Below are 20,135 nucleotides of genomic sequence, written 5' to 3' on the forward strand. Positions count from 1 at the left end.
CCTGACAATAAGGTAACCAGAAACAAAGACAATTCATACATTTGGGATCATTTTCAAAGTGCCCCCACCCTCCCAGCGGTTTTCTGATCACCAGCATGTCATCATGAAATCGTCCCTGGAAGACTGAAAATCAAATGTGCATAAAACCGTGCCTGATGCGGGATTGTGGGGAAAACGTCCTGAGGGGATAAATCACACAGAGACGGCCTGTGCATTTCGAACAGTTGGGGCTGCAAATGAATTTTATAGTAAATGATGCATCACAGGGGTTCATGGTGGAAATACATCTTCTGCGGTGGCAGACACTGCAAGGTTAGCGCAAGAAATCACAAAGTCTGTCATTGCTGTCTTTGCACAGTCTCTAAATGTGATGAATGGATGCCAAAGGTCATTGCTAGTTTCTGCTCTTTGTCACACGTAGTGCCAAGGGTTGATAGTTGATAGTAAATAATAGGTTTGTCTTCTACCACTACCAGTTATGTGATGTACAGTATAGATATCTAAATGTGTGCAATTCATGCAATTCATTTCTTGGGAAGTTGGTGTTGACAGCATTGCTATATGGTTTATGGGAAGGTTTGTAAAAAACAGATCAAATAAGACATCTCAGATGTTTAGAGATGCAGTCTTGTGACTGGAAAGTATGCCTTCTAGAAATGAAGAAGGCATGCATCATGGCTAGCTGCCCCAGTGGCCTAGGAGCCACCAGTAGGTTTAAATGGGCATCTCGGGTCCTACTGTACTATGAGTGTGAATGTGAATAGTATAGAAAAATAGGGGGTGGGGTGGGGGATTTAATTATTTTACAGGGGCTAGTTTCGAATTGCAGACGCCCGTAAGCTCTTTGAGAGCGGTTTTGAAGGAGGGGAGAGCCATGATAGTCACTGGCTTCTATTTGAGAGCGGTTTTGAAGGAGGGGAGAGCCATGATAGTCACTGGCTTCTTCACTATATTCACCTCCTCCACATCACCCTTCCTAGCACCAACCACAGAGCCTGACATCTTCACAAGCTTTTTTGTCTCCACCAGGCTTTTTTTGTTTTGCACGCTGTGCGTGTGTCCATCCGTCCGTCTATATACAGCTAATCTCCGGCACCGTTGACCCGGTCAATGCCAAACTATGCACACATACTCCCTGGATGTCAACGACAAACCGTATTTGCCCAAAATATTACAGAACGGCCTGCTATAGCGTCACCGTGATTTTATCCATATACATCACGCAAATCTCATCATCTCTATAGTCGTGATCAATGCAAATCTGTCCAATTTTCCATATTCTATCCTGATTGGCAAAGATTGCCTTCCAAAGTTTGCAGGATTCATCCGTTTTGAACAAAATTGCGTGGAAGGAACATGTTATTCCAACCAGTTCCTTTCCCCTCCATCAGGTGCCCCGGCTGGCCAGGGGGAGGTAGTTTAGAGATGATGCGGAGGAGAGAGCATGCCCCCAGTGCCCACAGCATCCCCAGCGGGAATCGAACCCAGGATCTTCTAGCTGTGAGGCGACAGCACTACCTACTGCTTCACCGTGCCCCCCACATCTCCCTTTTATAGCGCCAAACAAAAGGCTGAATTATGTAAAAAAGGAAAAAAACAACGTTTTTGGATATTACTCCTTCACTATTTGGGCTAAAAACGGCCATAGCCAGTTGCCCAAATGTGCTAACATTTTTTTTTTGCAAAACTAATGCTTGGAATGGATTCAGAATCATGCAAACCCCACACATCACATGCTACATAAAGCATGGTGAAATTTTGAATATTTTGCCTTCTATAGGTTGTTAATGGTATGGTCACATATTATGCCAATTCTGAAAATTGCTCAACTTATGCAAGTTAGCATCCGGCAGTTTCTACATGCTGGGGACCCATACTCAGAGTACCACAGACGAAAAACAGTCTAAGTCCAAATTTCAGACTGACCCCTCCACGAAAAGGCCTCGTTGTCCTGAACCCTTATCTATCATTTATATATTATGGATCAATAGTGTGGACTTAGACTGTTATTCGTCTGTGGTACTAACATAAAACCTTGGTGTACTCAACATGTCTGGGTTCACAATGGGGCTCTATGGGCTGGAAAGTAGACTACTATAGGATATAAGGAAGAAATGCCACTTGACATTTTTCAAATCAGCCTCATGGTGTCGCTATAAGAGGCCCAGTCGCATCTTTAGCTATAACTGCACTGATCTGCGTAAAAGTTTGTATGCACACTCCCTAGAGGCCAAGTATAAACATCTGCCCTACATTTTTCAAATCTGCCTTTAATGGCACCACCAGGAGGCCGACTTATGTGAAACACATTTTTTTATATAGATAGGATAGGAGATAGGAAATCTGCAGCATCCTGTTGCACACGTCAAATGACCTGATCCTATTCAGGAAAGAGTTTGCTCAGACCATTACTGTAAGCATGTATGCTTTAATAGTAAACCTTGATAAGCAAGGCTTTTTTTTTAAAAGCGTCTACTATGGACTGTATGGACAGAATGATGTGGGCCATGATGCATGTAGCTCACCAGCCTGTTTATTGTTGAGGTCTTTAAAAGCATTTCACATCAGGCGAGCTGTCCCCACTTCAGAGAGCCAGGCAGCTGAAGTCTCCAGAGGCTTGTTAGAGTGGCATTTTATATTTTTCTTCTCCTCTGCTTTTTCTTCTAGTGAAAGCTGTCTCAGACGACATCATGCAGCGCAATGAGGGATTCCCATGCAGCCCCTGAAATTCCCCCTTTCTTTCCCTCCCCCCGGGCTTTCCTTGCTTAAGGCAAATGTATGTTCTGTTGCACGACCATGTAGCTCGACTATAAATTACGTGTTTTTCTCTTCGTGTTTTTTTTTGTCGACTTGCTTGTTTAAATTATATCTCACTTCCCTTCCTCTCGTACTTAACGAGGATCTTTCATAATTTATTCCCTCTGGCATTTTCACATGGAATCCTTTTGCCTGCGCTATATTTTCTGTGCTGCAAAAGATACGGCTTAATTTGTTGTAGAACATTGGCAAAGTACAACTGCTCTCTTACTTTTCAAAGTATTTTTCATCAGGAGTTTTTATTCCAAACATAGGTTTAGCCTACAGGGTTGGGCAATTACAAAATATACCCCAACCCATGTCTAGAACAATGTAAGAAATAAAACTAGCTATTTTCAAGTGTTATTTTCCGTGTCAATGGAATGCCATGCTACATGTCACTGACTGAGTGTGGGTGGGGAGCCTTCCATTTGAGCAAGACTGTCTGGCATTCCTGGCATGTCTATAGCCAGAAGTGAGGCAAATGCAACCATGCGACACTCTGCAAATGTCAGATGAGGATCGTCTCCAATCCATCAGTAATGCCAAAATGCTCTCAGGAGGCCGACCGGGTCGAAATTCTGCCTTATGGATGTTGGATAGGGTATGAATGAACAACATATCTTCGGAATGTTTGTTATTCAGGGCAAATCCCGTACAGGCAGATGAGATAAGGGTACTGTATTATTATTTGTGATAAGTGATAATGATATTAGGGTTGATGCTGATGTAGAATTTTGTCGTCATGATGTGATGATAGGCCTATACTGTATGCCCCACGCTGATTTATTTTTTGAGAGGCGCTAGCCCCTCCTAAATTCAACTATAGTGATTCTTGTCCTAACACAAACATTAAATGTCATTGACAATGAATGGAGAATTTACGTCATATGTAGACGAGCAAATCATCTATTTCCGTCCTACACAAAATTCCCATTGACAATGAACGGAGAATTTATGTCATAATGTGTCTGAGCAATGATGATGATGTACACATGGGTGTGATTTTTATTTTTTTAAGTGTTTAATCCTGTGTGCATGGGTGCACATGTCAGCATGGACATTTTTTAATTTAGGCTGTGGCTCTGCAGAGGCTAGCCAAGACTGTCGGTCTGTGTGTCTGTTTGTCCAGAGCTAATCACGGCTAATTTATTTTGTGCATTAGGTAGGCTACATACTGCAAACTGTATATGTATCTTTGTGAAATATTTAACTTAAATATTATAATGAAAGTCACAGGAGCTCTTGTTGGGTTGAAACGTTGCCCAGAATATGGACTGAAACAAACAAGCACAGGGTTAGAATAGAACATACTGTGCATTTGAACTGACAGAGAGAGGGGTATAGCCACTTACTGCATGTCTGAGACCAAATTAAACATGTACTACAGACCAGTGCCAGCACCGCCATACAATATTTATCTTTGAAATGTAGTTGAGTGAAAGTCACAAGTATCCAAAAATACAAATACTCAAGTAAAGTAAAGTGCAGTAGCCTACTCAAGTAAATGTACTTCATTTCTGTCCACCACTACTAACAGGATATGACTCTGAGGGCCCCTATAAACAGCTCTAGATTTTAATGTTTGTGTTGTCTTTTATGATGGAGAATTTACATCATATGTCTGAGCAAATCGGCATATGTATGTCGGTGGGAACCCTTGGCCAATAAGGGACCACCATTCTTGATGATGATGTACAATACGATTAGAGTGCCCCTCACTTCACACATGTGTGATTTTTGAGTGGTGCAAACACTCCTGTCCTGACAGCTATGTGTGTCCCTGGGTCCCTGGCTGGCTGGCTGTGTCCGATCACGAAAATAGCGTTTGGTTGGTTTTTACCACCAAGTGTCACTGTTGCGCAGCCTAACACACACACATATTAACTGTATACACAGTATATGCTGATTTCGGGTCTGAATACTTAAAATAGCCCATCTAAGCTAGATCGGCTAGTTGAACAATTTTTAAATGTTTTTCATTATAGTAAAAAAGGCAAAGAAGTTTAGGGATAAGGTGTAAGGCACTGACGAAAATAGGGCCCTGAATGTTCTTATACCTAGCCAGTAGCTCTGGCCAGAGAGTATAGAAGCAGTGGCGTGCACAGACATTTAGAGGGGCAGGTGCTCAAGTGAAAAAAAGGGCACCTTGTGCAGCGCGTGGAACCGGCCGGTTGCCTTAACCCATTTTTGGCGGGAACCCCTTTTGGTGTTAGCATTATGTTATGCTTTAGCTATTGAAAAATAGCAGATCTACAAGCTCATAGCGCGCCACCGAGTGGCGCGCTACAAGCTTGTAGATCTGCTATTTTTTTTAAATTGAAGAACGACTGACATAGAAACATAGCTTTTTCAGAAAACTGTCAGGATGTAGAAGACATTTTTAGAATCTGATCTCAGGTCAAAATGGGTTAATAGTGTGAGATTTATAGATTTTGGGGCCTAAATAATATATTAGAAGCTTTTTATCAAGAATTGATCAATGTCACCATGGTCCACATACTGTACAAAAAAATAAAAAATAATAATAATACGGGTAAAAAGGGCACATTGCCAAAAGGGCAGGGGGTGCTCTAGCACCCCCTAGTGTCTATCTGTGCACGCCACTGTATAGAAGGAAAGATTGTGCTGACAATTAGCACCGCAGACTCTGATCTATTCAAAGGCACGATGCAGCCGAGTGTCACAAAAAAGTTTTGGTCTAATGGGCGGTTAGCAGAGAGATGAAACAACAATCTGCCTATATTTTAGTCCTTGAAGTCATACCTGAAATGTTATCCCCCATGCCATCTCGTTAGTGCTAAACAAAATGCTCGCTCACCCACCTAAAAAACCCCAACATCTGCTGTAACTGTTGTGTTGGCTGTTGGTTTTGCTATTTAAGGCTAGCTCATTCAACTCCATCAGCCCGGACATACTGATCAACAAACTGCAGATATTAGGTCTAGAACCCTCTGTCTGTGGATGAAGGACTTTCTAACCAACGGATCCCAGCATGTCAGGCAGGGCACACTGGCTGCACTCCCACCCACAGTTCACCTTAATCAAATTCGCAATTGACACAAAAAAGCCTAGATGAAATCATCATGGACTGAAAAATAATAATAATAAAAAAGACTATTCAAAAATAATCACACTGGACTGTGTGGGTTTCCATTTTCAAGTTCCTGGGAGACTATACCTATGTTAGGGCCTGGAGCCTATACACCTCACACTTATCCATAAGAAGTCACAACAGTGCCTCTTTTTTGGAAGATCCTGAGATGCAACAGACTCCCTCAAAAACTGCTAATGTCTGGCGCTGGCGCTGCAGTATTGAGAGCATCCTGACATGAACCGTGGCAGACAGGAAGGTCCTGCAGCACATAGTGGAAAAACGGCTCAGTGGATCAGAGGCTCCCCCTCTCCCAAATCTGACAGACGTCCACTTGAGCTGTTTTCACAAACAGGCCTCTTAACATCATGAGACCCCTTCACACCCCGGACACCACCACCATCCTCCCATGAGGCAGGCTAAGAACCATACACACACGCACCAATGGGCCCGAGAAATAGCCTCAGTCCCAGGCTTACTCATCTGCGAAGTGAAAAGCCTGGTCACAACCTAAGGCAGAGACGCCATCGGTGGAAGTGTCGGTTCGGAACATCCGACAAATGTATTTCCCCCGGATACGATATTATTCCGACCAATCACAACACTTGTTTCATTCACGGAGAATGTAGTCTCGCGTAGCCAGACAACTATTCCACAACCTCCGAATGCTTGATGAAAGCATTTGGAAATTGTGAGAGGCAACAGTCTGGTAACGCGAGACTACGGAGAATGTAAACTGATTTGTAAAGCATCAACGTAATTTCCTTGAGCTGTACTTCCGCCAAAATCCCGCAACTTCCGCCCAAAACAAATGATGGCCTCTACAACTTAGGTCTGGCCCAGCGTGGCTGAGAAACAGCTTTTTCCCCAGAGCAGAGAACAAGCTGCTGAACCCATAATTCCACCACCAACAACAACATTAAAAACTACTCTGTCCCAAGATGCAATATAATATTAAACTGCTGGTAAAATAATATAGTGCAATAACTTTCTGTTACTGAATGTTACTGTCTACAAAATGGGAATGCCCATATATGGCTCCAATAGACTTCAAACTCATCATGCGCATGCAGCGCACAATGCAATAGTTTATATCTATATATATATATATATATATATATATATATATATATATATATATATATATATATATATCCAATGTTTCGACACAGTGAAATGTCTTCTTATCATAATTGTGCATGCCTGGATACAGAAATATCCATATATGGGCATAAGGGACACAGACAGACAGACAGACAGACAGACAGACAGACAGACAGACAGACAGACAGACAGACAGACAGACAGACAGACAGACAGAATGGGTTTGCATAACTAGGTGGGGCATGCATTTCTAACTTGGATCTTCCCGACTTGCTTCATTCCTGAGTAAGTCGTCGACTGATCTAGAGTCTAGACAATAATAATAATAATAATAATAACACCTCAGATTTATATAATGCTAGTTATTATATGTACATAAAGCTGCTTTCATTGAAAAATACAAATAAAAATAAAATAACTTTTTTACTATTAGGCAAAAATAGTGGGGGGTTAAGGTCCCTGCACACAGAGCGCGTTCAAAATTTTAGCTGCGTTTCTCCATCGGTTTTCTGAAAAACGCGTCCAGTGTGCAACCACCTTTAGTTGGGGAAAAGCTATTTTGAAGAGGTGTGTTTTGAGGCTGGTTTTGAAGGAAGGGTGAGGCTCCTTGATGTGGTTAGGGCGTGCGTTCCACAGGGAGGGGTCATCAGTGGCTCAGGGGTAGAGTCACCAGATAGCAACCGCAAGGTTCCCAGTTCAAACCTGGGCTCCCCCAGAGGTAGTGTCGAAGTGTCCTTGAGCATGACTCTGAACCCTCAATTGCTCCTGATATGCAGGTTTGTGCCTTACATGGTTTCCTCCGGCATTGGTGTGTGAATGGGTGAATGTAATGCATCTCTGTAAAGCGCCTTGGATAAAGGCGCTATTGCTATATAAATGCACCATTTACCATCAACTGAAAAGGCCCTATCACCCCAGGTTTGGAGGTTGGCATCACCAGACACGAGGGAATGTGAGTGCACATGATGGTGTAGGAAGTCAGAGGCAGGTCAGGTTGTTTAAATTTGAAGTCGACTCTTTGTTTGACTGGAAGCCACTGAAGGCCTTGATGGACTTGTTTGATCTGAGCGGGTGCTGATGAGCAAGCGAGCAGCTTTGAACATATTGTAGTTTATTGATGACTTGAGATGATGCCACGAAGGATGCTATTGCAGTAGTCAGGCTCAGATGTAATGAATGTGCAAAAGAGTGTTTTGGCAGCGGAGAAAGACAGAGAGAGCCAGGGGACTTTTTGTATGTGTGCACAAAATCACTATCAATATACAGAGGCAGGATACTATATATCTACAGTAGCCTATTGCAGCCAAAAAATAAAATACACGTTGATAAAATACAGAATGATGGGCCTGCATCAAAATACGTTTATTACTTTTTGATGGCACTAGGGCTTCATCCAGTGCTCCCATTAGGATGTGGGCCCCAGATTTAGAGCTGTGGTCTAATGGCAGTCATTGGAAGGGAGGCCTCATATGCATCATAATTGAATAATCTGTCACTCTCTGAAAATAGCAGATGTACAAGCTCTCAACACGTTTCATCAGCGATGCGTTGTGAGTTTGTACAACGGCTATTTCCGGCACGCTGGCACCGTAGTACAGCAAAGTAAAAATCGGCTTCAGGAGGTGAACACAGAGTTCCCTGGGCGAGTGTGCGTGCGTGCGTGCGTGCGTGCGTGCGTGCGTGCGTGCGTGCGTGCGTGCGTGCGTGCGTGCATGACTTCACGTCAGTCAGGACAAGGTTCATCGATGTGTAGTAAAATTCAGGGCAGATGCTGGAGGATATGACAAAAGCAAGCTGACCTGGGGTTACAGCAGGTGTACAATTCAAGCTGACCTGGGGTTACAGCAGGTGTACAATTCATTGGATAGGTCACAAGACTCACAACATTGAGATATTATTTATTCCCTGACTGAACGAGACTGACACTTTCCTCCCGGCTGCCCTTCTAACTTTTTATGAGAGCTATTTTATATTTTGTCACATTGCAAAAATGTTCCTTTACGATGAAAGGTCACATTGCTTTTATAAGTCCTTTTTATGTATTCAGTATGTATAGAGGCTTATCTTTTAAATGCATATAGGTCTACTCACTTTTATATCTTTCATAAATATTTTTATGATGTTCAGTGTTTATTCATATTCTTGAGCACTGCACTATTTAAAAACCTCCGCCATTAATTCTGTTGACACACAAACCTGCCCAATAAAAAAACATTCACATCATAACCTCATTGAGAATGAAAACAAATGTGATAAACAACAGAGAGTGTAAAAATGCTTTAGAAATACATACTTATTCATGCAGATTAATTTGTCTGGCTCTGTCTAACCATAAAAGTGGTTACAGGAAGATGTATTGCAAACAATTTAGAATGCATTGTGCACGAGGGGGCACGGTGGCGCAATAGGCCTATCTCACAGCCCGCTTTCCACGCCCACTTCCGGTAAATAGTGGTGTCTTTAACATTAGCATTTACACGTTTTTTTCTCTGGAGAATCTAAGTACATTTTCTAATGTAAAAATGTGACAGACCAATATTATTATGAAGCAAACAATATGGTAAATCAGCTCGAACAGATAGAACAAACCTTACCTTGAGAAAACAAAAGTTGTAGACTTCTTAAATTACCTCTGTTAACATGTAGTGTCTATGGAGTGACGTCACGCTATCACCACTAACCCCGAAAGGGGGCGTATTTAGGGGGGCGGGGAAATTCTGTGAGATAGACTTATTGTTAGCGTTGTCACCTCACAACTATAAGGTCCTGGGTTCGATTCGTGCCGGGGACATGGGGGGGGGGGGGGCTAGATGGGGTTGGTGAAAGGGCCTATGACGACCCCACCCGCTCACCTCCTCCCCACCCCCTCGTGCTGTGGTCATCTTGGAAACTTAACACAATATAAACAATGGGAGAAGGGTGGGGCCGAGAAAGGCCCTTATTGTATCTGGATATTTCCACATCTAGATTCCAATTCCTGTTTTTCTCATATCCTTTTCGGCTGAACACCTGCGGCTCAAGCTTTTGCATCATTGAACTAGTGAGACCATCTCAAAATAATAAAGAAGGTATTAGGATTCAATATGTATCACGGCTGCGCAGAGCACATACAGCTCAAGACAAATATGAGTAATGAACAAAGGTTCTTTCCTATTTCATGCAATCATCAATCAAGTGGAATATATTTTCCAGATCAAATACGGCAAATAAAGCAGCGAAGCCGCGGCACGCGCTTTGAGCTATATTGGCTTGACGTTGCCTGGGAAACATTTCCGCCACCAAACAAATGAGGTAACAATAGATAGTAATTAGCAGCAGCTCTGCTGTGTGTTTGTACAGGAAATAAATGTAGCCGTTCTTTAAAAAAGAGCTTGTGGTGTGGTGATGAGTTTGGCAAATACGGAACTGTATATAATGAGCTCAATATGCAAATCAGCAACCTTCCACATGGGAGGACTTTTTTTTCCTTCTGGATTTGAATGTCGTGTTGCGTGTTGTTTGTAAAGTGACACAATCAGACCAGCACTAGAAGTGCTGCAATCAAACTCATATCCGCCGCAGGCTTGCTGCTTCCCTAGAAGCCCTACATACCCCCCCCCCCCCCCCCCCCCCCCACAACACACACACACACACACACACACACACACACACACACACACACACGCACACGCACACACACACACACACACACACTCTGCCATCGTGCCACGCATCTTTGGCTTTTCATTTCAGGCACATTGGGGGGAAAAGGGAGTTTGTTGTTGCTTGGAGATGATCCTCAACAAGTATATGTGGCAGCGCAGTGTCACATTGCTGATTTATTTTCAATCTCATGAGAGCACTGAGTCGACTCGTATCATCTCATATTAGCCTATATCAGTATCTATCTCTGAGGATATTAAACTCCCCCAGCGCAGCTCATTTCACCTTACTTAACTAACTTTGCCATGCTGTGCCGGCTTCATTTACAATTGATTAACTAAAAGACAGTTGATATTTAGTTAAACAACATAGCTTGTATACGCATAGAAATTAAGGACATATATGTTCAAGGCACATTTTTATTGAGCTCTAAACACGTGCTGAAGGCACTGAGGCACTGACACTTTAAAACACGTTGAAGCCTTGTTTATAGGAGGAACCTTAACTCTTTCAACGCCAGGGGGCGGTAGAGCTTTAGGTAGAAGGTGCCAGACGAATTTGCAACATGAGCAAAGAAGAGGGCTTGTTGTCTTGGCTGAAAGTGAAACTAATCGAGCCCCTGGCTCTGCGGAGGCCCAATGAGGCCTACTAGCGATGCAATCAGTGTTTTGATTAGCGGAAGGTTGAATTGATGTTTTATTAGGCGCCGATCATGCCTATTTCATCTCATTTTGAGCCATAATGTCAATGAAGATGGCGTGCATGCGTGCACGCGGGGATTTTGGCAGTTTTTACGTGGACGCTAGTGGTGGCTAGCAACGAAGCAAAAAAAATGATTATTTTTTTTAAAACGCTCGATTAACGCCAATTTATCAAATCTCATTATCTCGGGCATGGCTACCTGGACAATGGTAAATTTATCTCGTTATCTCGGGCATGGTGTTGAAACAGTGAGAATTAAGGCTACTTGTCCACCACCGCAGAGTCTAGCCCCGCCTAGACTCTAGGGCAGGGGTTCCCAACCTTTATATTGTCACGGACCTGCTGACAGTTCATAAAATGTTCGCGGACATTTCTCACGGAAGACAGTTGACTGGCCCTTAAATAGGCTACCCGCTGCTATATTATTATTATTATTATTAACGTTATATCACTGACCTAAATGGCGTTATGTCAACAAAGTATGACTTTTTTTTTTAAGGTTAGGCTTATGTCTTTTTCAGAAATTACTTTGGACATATGTGGAACACTTTAGTTAAATATTCAGAGTGACGCACACATTACTTTACCTGGGTACTTTACCTACATCATCTTCTGATACTTGAATGTTTTGACATGAAATAATAATCCTGTACCGTCACCGCGTGTAGTGTTTTGTTTCATTAGCGCGAGCGACCGTGATAATATAGGCTGCAGCTGTTGTTGTTGCTGCTGCTGCTGCTCGCTCAGCACACATGAACGCTAAAGATAGATACCAAGGATCGGTCAGAGATGTCACTATTATGCTACGCAACACTGAAGTAACACGGACTCGAAGCCGTTTATAAATCAGTCACTGACTTGTCCGCTGACGAATCCTTGGTATTTTCATTCGAACGGACAGAGTAAACTTTTGCACAATCAGAAGCGTTTCCAAAGTGACGAGGAGGATACAAAGAATGCCTGAAAGGCATGCATTTGCATTATAATGGGTGATTAAGGGTCACGCAGACTCGTGCTCTACGCGCAACGGCAAATCCGCTACCACTATAGTTCAGGTCTAGTGTTTGTCCTCTCGTTTTCAAATGGATTTTTTATACGACGGGAAAAGTTGGGGATTCACTCCCCGCGTACCAGTGGCACATGTCCCGCGGACCGGCACCGGTCCGCGTACCGGTGGTTGGGAACCTCTGCTCTAGGGGTTCCAATCCATCACCAAGCATGCAGCTTGGCCGAGCATCTATGCGAACACATTTGCCAGTGTTTGGGGGAGTTGTTATTTCGCTAGCGGCTCCTACGGGCTGGGGCAGTGTCTGTCAGTGGGCGGTGTACGTTCCCCCAGTGCCAGGCGAGCCAATTGGGAACAATAGCCGTGGCAACACAGAAAGGCGTCAGGAGTGTTAATTGGCATAAAGACTTACATTGGGAAAAATAAAACAGAAGAATGTTGTAATTTGTGCCCTGTGTCAACTTGAAATGAAATACAATGGAGCAGGTTTCTAATGAGTTGTCTTATAAGTTCAATTAATTAAAATTACTATTTATTTGGGGAAACAAAATTATTTAACACCATTGCTTTTCCGATGAATGTACAGTTTCTCATATTGCTGCCTGTATGATAAAGAGGGTGATACCAAAGTGAACACGATAAACGGAAGTAACATGGAAACTATCGTCAAATCATTTCTTGTCTTGAGTTCACGTATAGGCTAATAGTCCTATATTGTGATTACGTGTCAATTTGTGTCAATAGTTCACAGAATATAAGATAAGGCTATGACTTCTGGACAGTGAGATAAGTATGCAAAAAAGGTCCTTTAGTGCATGAAATTAATATTATACTTCATCAATTATACTAAATATTACTTAAAATAGAAGTCCATTAGAAGTCCATTGTGATTGTCTCTTGGCCAATTCATTACAGCCAGCTGCTATTTGGAAATTGTAGTCATTTTGATTTTTTTTAAATTCATTTTTCAGCCCTATAATTGAGGTCTCATGTGCCAAGTTATCAGTACACGGGCATTCAAATTAATCTTCATGAAGCAGTGGCACTATGACTCACATAGAGCAACTAGACTTGCACAGTATGAGGAACTTTGATATGGAGTGCCATGACAGTATAATATTATGTCCGGCATTGTTTGTTTGGATTCGATACCGTAGTCTGGGTTCAGTTAATTTTTCTTGGCTAGGTTCCAGGTCATCATCTACGGTAACTGAGCTAATAGCTTCTATCCATGGACAAACAGCCTGCCAGGAATGAGGAATGTCAGAAATGAAAGGCAAGAAATGAGAGTGGAATAATGGAGTTTAAGCCTGGCCATAGCAGTTTGATTCTACATTGTCTCCCAGGGTTTGATTTGCTGGGAGTGATTCGGGGGGGCTCCATGCATATTGCATACCTCTACTTTTACATCGTCTCTGGTCATTATTTTTTTATGGCCGGTGGGGATAGGTTTTTATCCCTCAGGTTCTGGTCAAACTGGATTAAATACATGCATTTCCGTTTGGAGAATGTAGTGAATGTAGTCAGATAGGACTGTGTTTCATATTTTATGTTTCACTGCATGTCTGATAACACAATTTAACAATTCAAATAAAAGTATTAAATGCATGTTAAACAATACAAATTGTCGCCATTTGCCAAGCTCTGTGTTTATAGTGAAAATATCAGATCTACAAGCTCAGGTTTGAGCTATTGTACACAAATAGCAGGTCTATAAATTCAGATTTTAGCTACTTTTCATGTACAAAGTTTATAAGACTAAGGAATTGCTGTATAATTATAATTATTATTGTTTCCTTCTCCCGTGGAACGCTGTTGTCTCCCTTGAAATAGAAATCTGAAGTTTAAAACTGGTGTCTGCATGCACGGCCAAAAGACAGCTAAGGTCATGTGACATTGGACCATGAAGGAAGAGGGCAAGCAAGGCTAACCCTTGGGCCTCTATTTCTTATGTGCTCATGCATTAATTGGACTGTCGCCTGCCTGCCTGCCATAGGCAGTGTGGAAATATGGACTGACCTGGGGCCTGTTTCACGAAACTTGGATAACCGGTTTCATGAAAGCTGAATATATAGGCTGCCCAACCTCATCATGACAGTTTGTGAGTTTGTAGATTAGCTACTTTTGGTGAATGTTCCCCCAGAATAGGTTTGATGTGGTGCAAGTTGTTAAGAAGAATTATTATATTATATTATAAAAAATAAACATTCTGTCTATCCACTATTGAGAGTATTTTCTCTCTTTAATTACAGCAGCAGTATTTCTTTTAGAAGCTTAAGTCCTTGTATCAGTAAGTCTGGAATAGATTAGTAAAGATACTGAGATATACAGAAGGGGGCAGTAATGCAACTATTAAGGATGCCAACTGCCATAATACCCCACGAAGAAGAAGGATCTGTAAATCTGTGTTCCACCGAATGGGTCTAGAGAGGAAAATCCAGGCTCTGCATTCAGCCAGGCTTTATGATCCTGGCTCGATAAATCCACCCATTCTAAGCCTCGCTTGGCTTTAGTGGAATGGAATGAACCAGGCTGTACAGACCAGGATTTAACAAGCCTGGTTTTGGATTAAATCCTGGATTAGTTAATCCAAAATTTCGTGAAACAGGCCCCTGAACTACGTAAACTGCGAGCAGCGGGCATCCGGGAGATGAGGACACCACTACTGAATGACGACGCCATTACCAAAAGACGACTGGGCCAGCTAGATGGTACATGAAAGGTAAGGTTTAAGCACACTCGGTATCTCCTGGTCCAACAATAGCGGTTAGCGATAGCTTGGCCTGCTAAGCAGCATAATCACAAAGTGCATGGTGGGTTATCAAACAAACCCTAGAAAGGATATGAGCTGATCCATATTGCATTAATGTGTTAAAGGGAGCTCACACGCACTCGTGTTTGTGATAGTACAATACACAAATAAACGTGAGATAAGTAATCCAAAGAGAGGAATAGAGACTATGCCACTGTGCCAAAGCCAAAAGTAGAACACTCAACTTTGAAAATGGTTATGGGTTTGAAGAGGCAGTCTGTTTTTAAGAGGGTTATCTATCTTACTGGGGCCAAAGCCATCATGACTAAACCCAGTAATGGGTATCAGTAGGGCAGATGCATCATGGTGACTCCAGAAAGACCTCCTAGCCCACACAGTGCGCACACCTAGAGGTCACGTAGGGCAAGGTTCCTGGATAGCACAACATGTCACTGCCAAAAGCACCTCAGATAAGTGTGAGGATCTTAAAACAACCTGGACTGTTCTGGATCCAAACGCTAATGGTGTTTTGGCAGGTGGTTTATATGGCCTGTTAGGAAACCTTTAGAAAAGTGAGGAGTTCTCTCTCTCGCTGGGCCGTTCCAGATGTGATTATTAGAAGTGTTGGGTGACGAGCCGTCATATTGGCCTCACACTTCATTACTCGGACTATCCTTGGCTCTGACCCGCAGAGGTTGAACTCACTTTAGGTTTACATGAGGTGAGGGAAACTGCTGTAGCATAATAACTTCCTCTAAGGCCTACATGCTCTTTGCATGAGGATGTCGTCAGGGTGCTCTTAAGAACTGCTCTTAAGAATCCTCTCAGTCTCAACCACTTTAAACCCTGTCAAATGTCTTCACTAGAAACATTGCTGATCCAGCTTGTAGATCTGCTATTTTCAGAAAATCTTTGCCTCGGAACAGGGACACAAGTGGATTAAGCTTTTAGACTTCCAAGTCACTTCTGTGCAGCTGTGCCTCAGGATGTGGAGCCGGTTCGATCACCGTCACTGACTGTTCGTCGCTTCGTGTCAAAACTGTCCTTGAGCAAGACACTGAACCCCTAACTGGTGAGGGAGCAAGACAATGAACCCCTAACTGGTGAGGGAGCAAGACACTGAACCCCTAACTGGTGAGGGAGCAAGACACTGAACCCCTAACTGGTGAGGGAGCAAGACACTGAACCCCTAACTGGTGAGGGAGCAAGACACTGAACCCCTAACTGGTGAGGGTGGTTCCTTGAGCAAGACACTGAACCCCTAACTGGTGAGGGAGCAAGACACTGAACCCCTAACTGTTGAGGGAGCAAGACACTGAACCCCTAACTGGTGAGGGAGCAAGACACTGAACCCCTAACTGGTGAGGGAGCAAGACACTGAACCCCTAACTGGTGAGGGAGCAAGACACTGAACCCCTAACTGGTGAGGGAGCAAGACACTGAACCCCTAACTGGTGAGGGTGGTTCCCCACCGTCACCGTGTGAATGTACTTATTGCTTTGGATAAAGGGTGCTATAGAAATGCAGACCATTTACTTGAATGTGAAAGTGGGGTGAAATGTTTATATTAACATTATGAATGTATTTATTTTGTAGATGTACTGTGTGGAAATGTGACTCACTGTATCTTTTTTCATCTGTTAGTCATTATTTTTAATAACTATGGCTATTTTAGCAACTTGTGTATTATGCATTAGCAGGTATATCGGGTACTATAAGACTGCCATGCATGCACAGTCACACACAGACATGTTTGTGCATAATCGGTACTGTTGGGCAGAAACCTCCTATCGCCAAATTGTACCTTTTGTGATTTTTCGTGTTTACTAGAGTGTCACACTTTAGTACTGTAGCAAAAATAGCATATCTACAAGCTTTTGAGCTTGTGATCGTCTATTTTTGAGCCCCTCCTATGCCCAGCTTTGTGTGTGCGTGTGAATTTTAGCGATGATTTGATTGGCTGCGAAACCCATAGCGATGATTTGATTGGCTGAGGATAAAAAGTGATGGACGCCAATTGTGATTGGCCGGAATGTGATGATGCATGATGATAAGAGCACCCCTCACTTCACATGAGTGTGATTTCTTCAATTCAAATGTGAAACATAACAGTTTTAGACATACTATCGTTGTTGTCGGGAGGATTTGATTATTATTTTTGCATAAATCAGTGCTATTGAACACCCTTTACCTCTGTGTTTCAAAAATATTAAACCAATGAAAAGTAGTATAAAGTGCTTTGGACAAAACCTCTTAAAGGAGAATTCCATGCTAGAATGCTTTCTTACCTTTCTTACCTTTCTTTGTAGTCGTTACGTCCCCACCAAAGAGGTCCTGGTGTTATTTTGTGCAAAAACTCCTTATTGGCTATTTCCCCTACCATAAGCCCTCAATGAATTGCATTGAATTGAATGGGAATTGAATGGGGCTATGGGGTGTTGTGCTAATTCGCTTATTTCCATCGAAATAAATAGTAAATTGTGCCGCTTGGGATATCATTTACATTATGAAGAGAGGATATATACAAAAAAATAAAAATTTTGAGCGATGGAAATAAGCGAATTAGCACAACACCCCATAGCCCCATTCAATTCCCATTCAATTCAATGCAATTCATTTAGGGCTTTATGGTAGGGGGAATAGCCAATAAGGAGCTTTTGCACAAAATAACACCTGGACCTCTTTGGTGGGGACGTAACAACTACAAAGAAAGGTAAGAATGCCTTTTAGTATGGAATTCTCCTTTAACTCCAATGGACCCTCAAACTGCCTGCTAAAGCAACTAACTCCACCACCTCTCCCCGTCTCATGGAAGTAACTGACAATATATAAAGTCACAACACCAACTTTGAGGCCTATTGCTTTGTTTTGAAAATATAAGGTTTTCTTCATTTCCTGAAAAAAAAATATTTTTAATTTCCTGGAAAAATGAATATTTTGGAGTTACAGTAGGTGGTTTCTTCCCGAGAGTTCTCTGCTCTCGGGAAGAAACCATCTAACTCCAAAATGTTCATTTTGATGTGGTTTCCACCTGACAGGAACGATATACAGGTACAATACGTGTGTGTGTGTGTGTGTGTGTGTGTGTGTGTGTGTGTGTGTGTGTGTGTGTGTGTGTGTGTGTGTGTGTGTGTGTGTGTGTGTGTGTGTGTGTGTGTGTGTGTGTGTGTGTGTGTGTGTGTGTGTGTGTGTGTGTGTGTGTGTGTGTGTGTGTGTGTGTTTGCGCGCACAGTGCACAGTGCACACAGACACAAAGGTTCCTGTCATTTTCTCTCATGCCTTACATTTGATTATTTGATGCAGCTGCCTCAGGAAACAAAAGCCCTGCTCTCTCATTGAAGCAACCCTTTTATATGTACGGCACTCCACCAGCTGCCTTGTCAGTGTACTTTCACTTCTGCTCATCTCTTATGCAGCATGAATGAAAGACTTGTACCTACTTTTTGGGGAATTCTATTCCCCATGCACATACAATGTGCCCACAGAGAGATGCATGCAAGCTCTTAACTCTTTTTCATGGTGCATCTCAGCTTAAACTGCCATCCTTAACTTTTACGTCCTACCCCGGGATTTGAACTTGGGTTCCTGTGCAAGCTCCAAAGGTTCTACTGTAGAGCTATGATAAAATATTGAGGATGTAATGCAGTATGACCTTTGTGCAATACCGCTTGCCTACTATAGTGGTCCTTAGTTTTATTTACTTGAAAGCTTATATGCACTGCTGCAGCCCCTTCTGAAATTTCCCTCATGATGACATCAGCTTTTAAAAGTGCAGTAAGATATAGAGAGATGGACCACCTATCCAATGGGGTTCAGTGATAAGATACAAGCGATTAAAATGAATGTTTTGCCACGCCTGTTATATTTATTCCAATCATTGCCTGTCCCTATCCCACCAACCCAATTCACAAAATGGGATAAACTCATATCGAGATTTATATGGGATGGAAAACGACCTAGAATAAGATACAGTACTCTACAATTACCAAAGAATAAAGGGGGAATGGCACTTCCGAATTTAAAGGAGTACTTCTATGCAGCACAACTGGGACCACTCCTTAATTGGTGTAGTCTACCGTATATAGCTAAGTGGAACTTGGAAGGACATTGAGGTAAAAGGATTTACAATCCCGATTCAAGCAAGTATAGGAGAGAGAGGGATTCAAACGAACATGAAGACTGAAATAGACTTAGACCCAATAACATCTTTTACTTTAACTACATGGTTTTCTATAGTGAAACAATTGAAGGTTGGAAAGGAACTGAGTATATTGAAATGGATTTCATATGATACAAAATTTGAACCAGGACGACTTGATTCGAGGTTTAAGCAATGGAGGGATCTGGGCGTGACAGCCATATGCCTGTTGACTCAAATAGTAGAAATGAAAAGCTTTGAAGAAATACAAAATACATACGATTTGACTAACCAGGACTTCTTCCGATATCTACAGATGAGAGACTATTATAACAAAAGAATAAAAAAACCGACAGAGGAAATACACCCCCATAATACGAATCATTGAACGGGCATATGGTAGAGTCACACCCAAAGCCATATCTGTTTTGTACTCATGTTTGATGGATTAAAAAAAATTCTCCACAATATATGTAAAAAATAAATGGGAGAAAGAGTTGGGTGAGGACATTCCAGAACAGATGTGGGATGATATGTGGGAAAAACACCAGACAACGACCCAATCAAAGGAATGGAGGGAATTTGCATGGAAAAACCAAATACGGTATTTTATAACACCCCAAATTAAAAGTAAACAACTTAAGAGCCGACAACCATGTTGGAGAAAGTGTAACCACATGAACCCCGACCATGCACATGTTTTCTGGAATTGTGCAAAAATACAACCTTTTTGGGTAATAATGCATACAGCCATATGTGAGGTAATAGGATATGACATTCCCTGTTCTTGTCTTGTAATGTATCTGGGTCTTATAGAGGAATCTGTACACCCGGGAGACCAATACCTGGTCAAAATCCTTCTAACTGCTGGGAAGACAGCAATCACAAAGAACTGGCTCAA

The 20,135-nt window shown here is 42.3% G+C and overlaps 1 protein-coding gene across 1 annotated transcript in view; it reads left to right on the forward strand.

The window, feature by feature from the left end:
* parvb (parvin, beta) overlaps positions 1-20,135 on the forward strand; it is a 398,639-nt gene that overhangs the window by 84,814 nt on the left and 293,690 nt on the right. The gene's annotated exons all lie outside the window — the stretch shown is intronic.

This window comes from Electrona antarctica (assembly GCF_951216825.1).
Source record: "Electrona antarctica genome assembly, chromosome: 5".
Taxonomy (NCBI): Eukaryota; Metazoa; Chordata; class Actinopteri; order Myctophiformes; family Myctophidae; genus Electrona; species Electrona antarctica.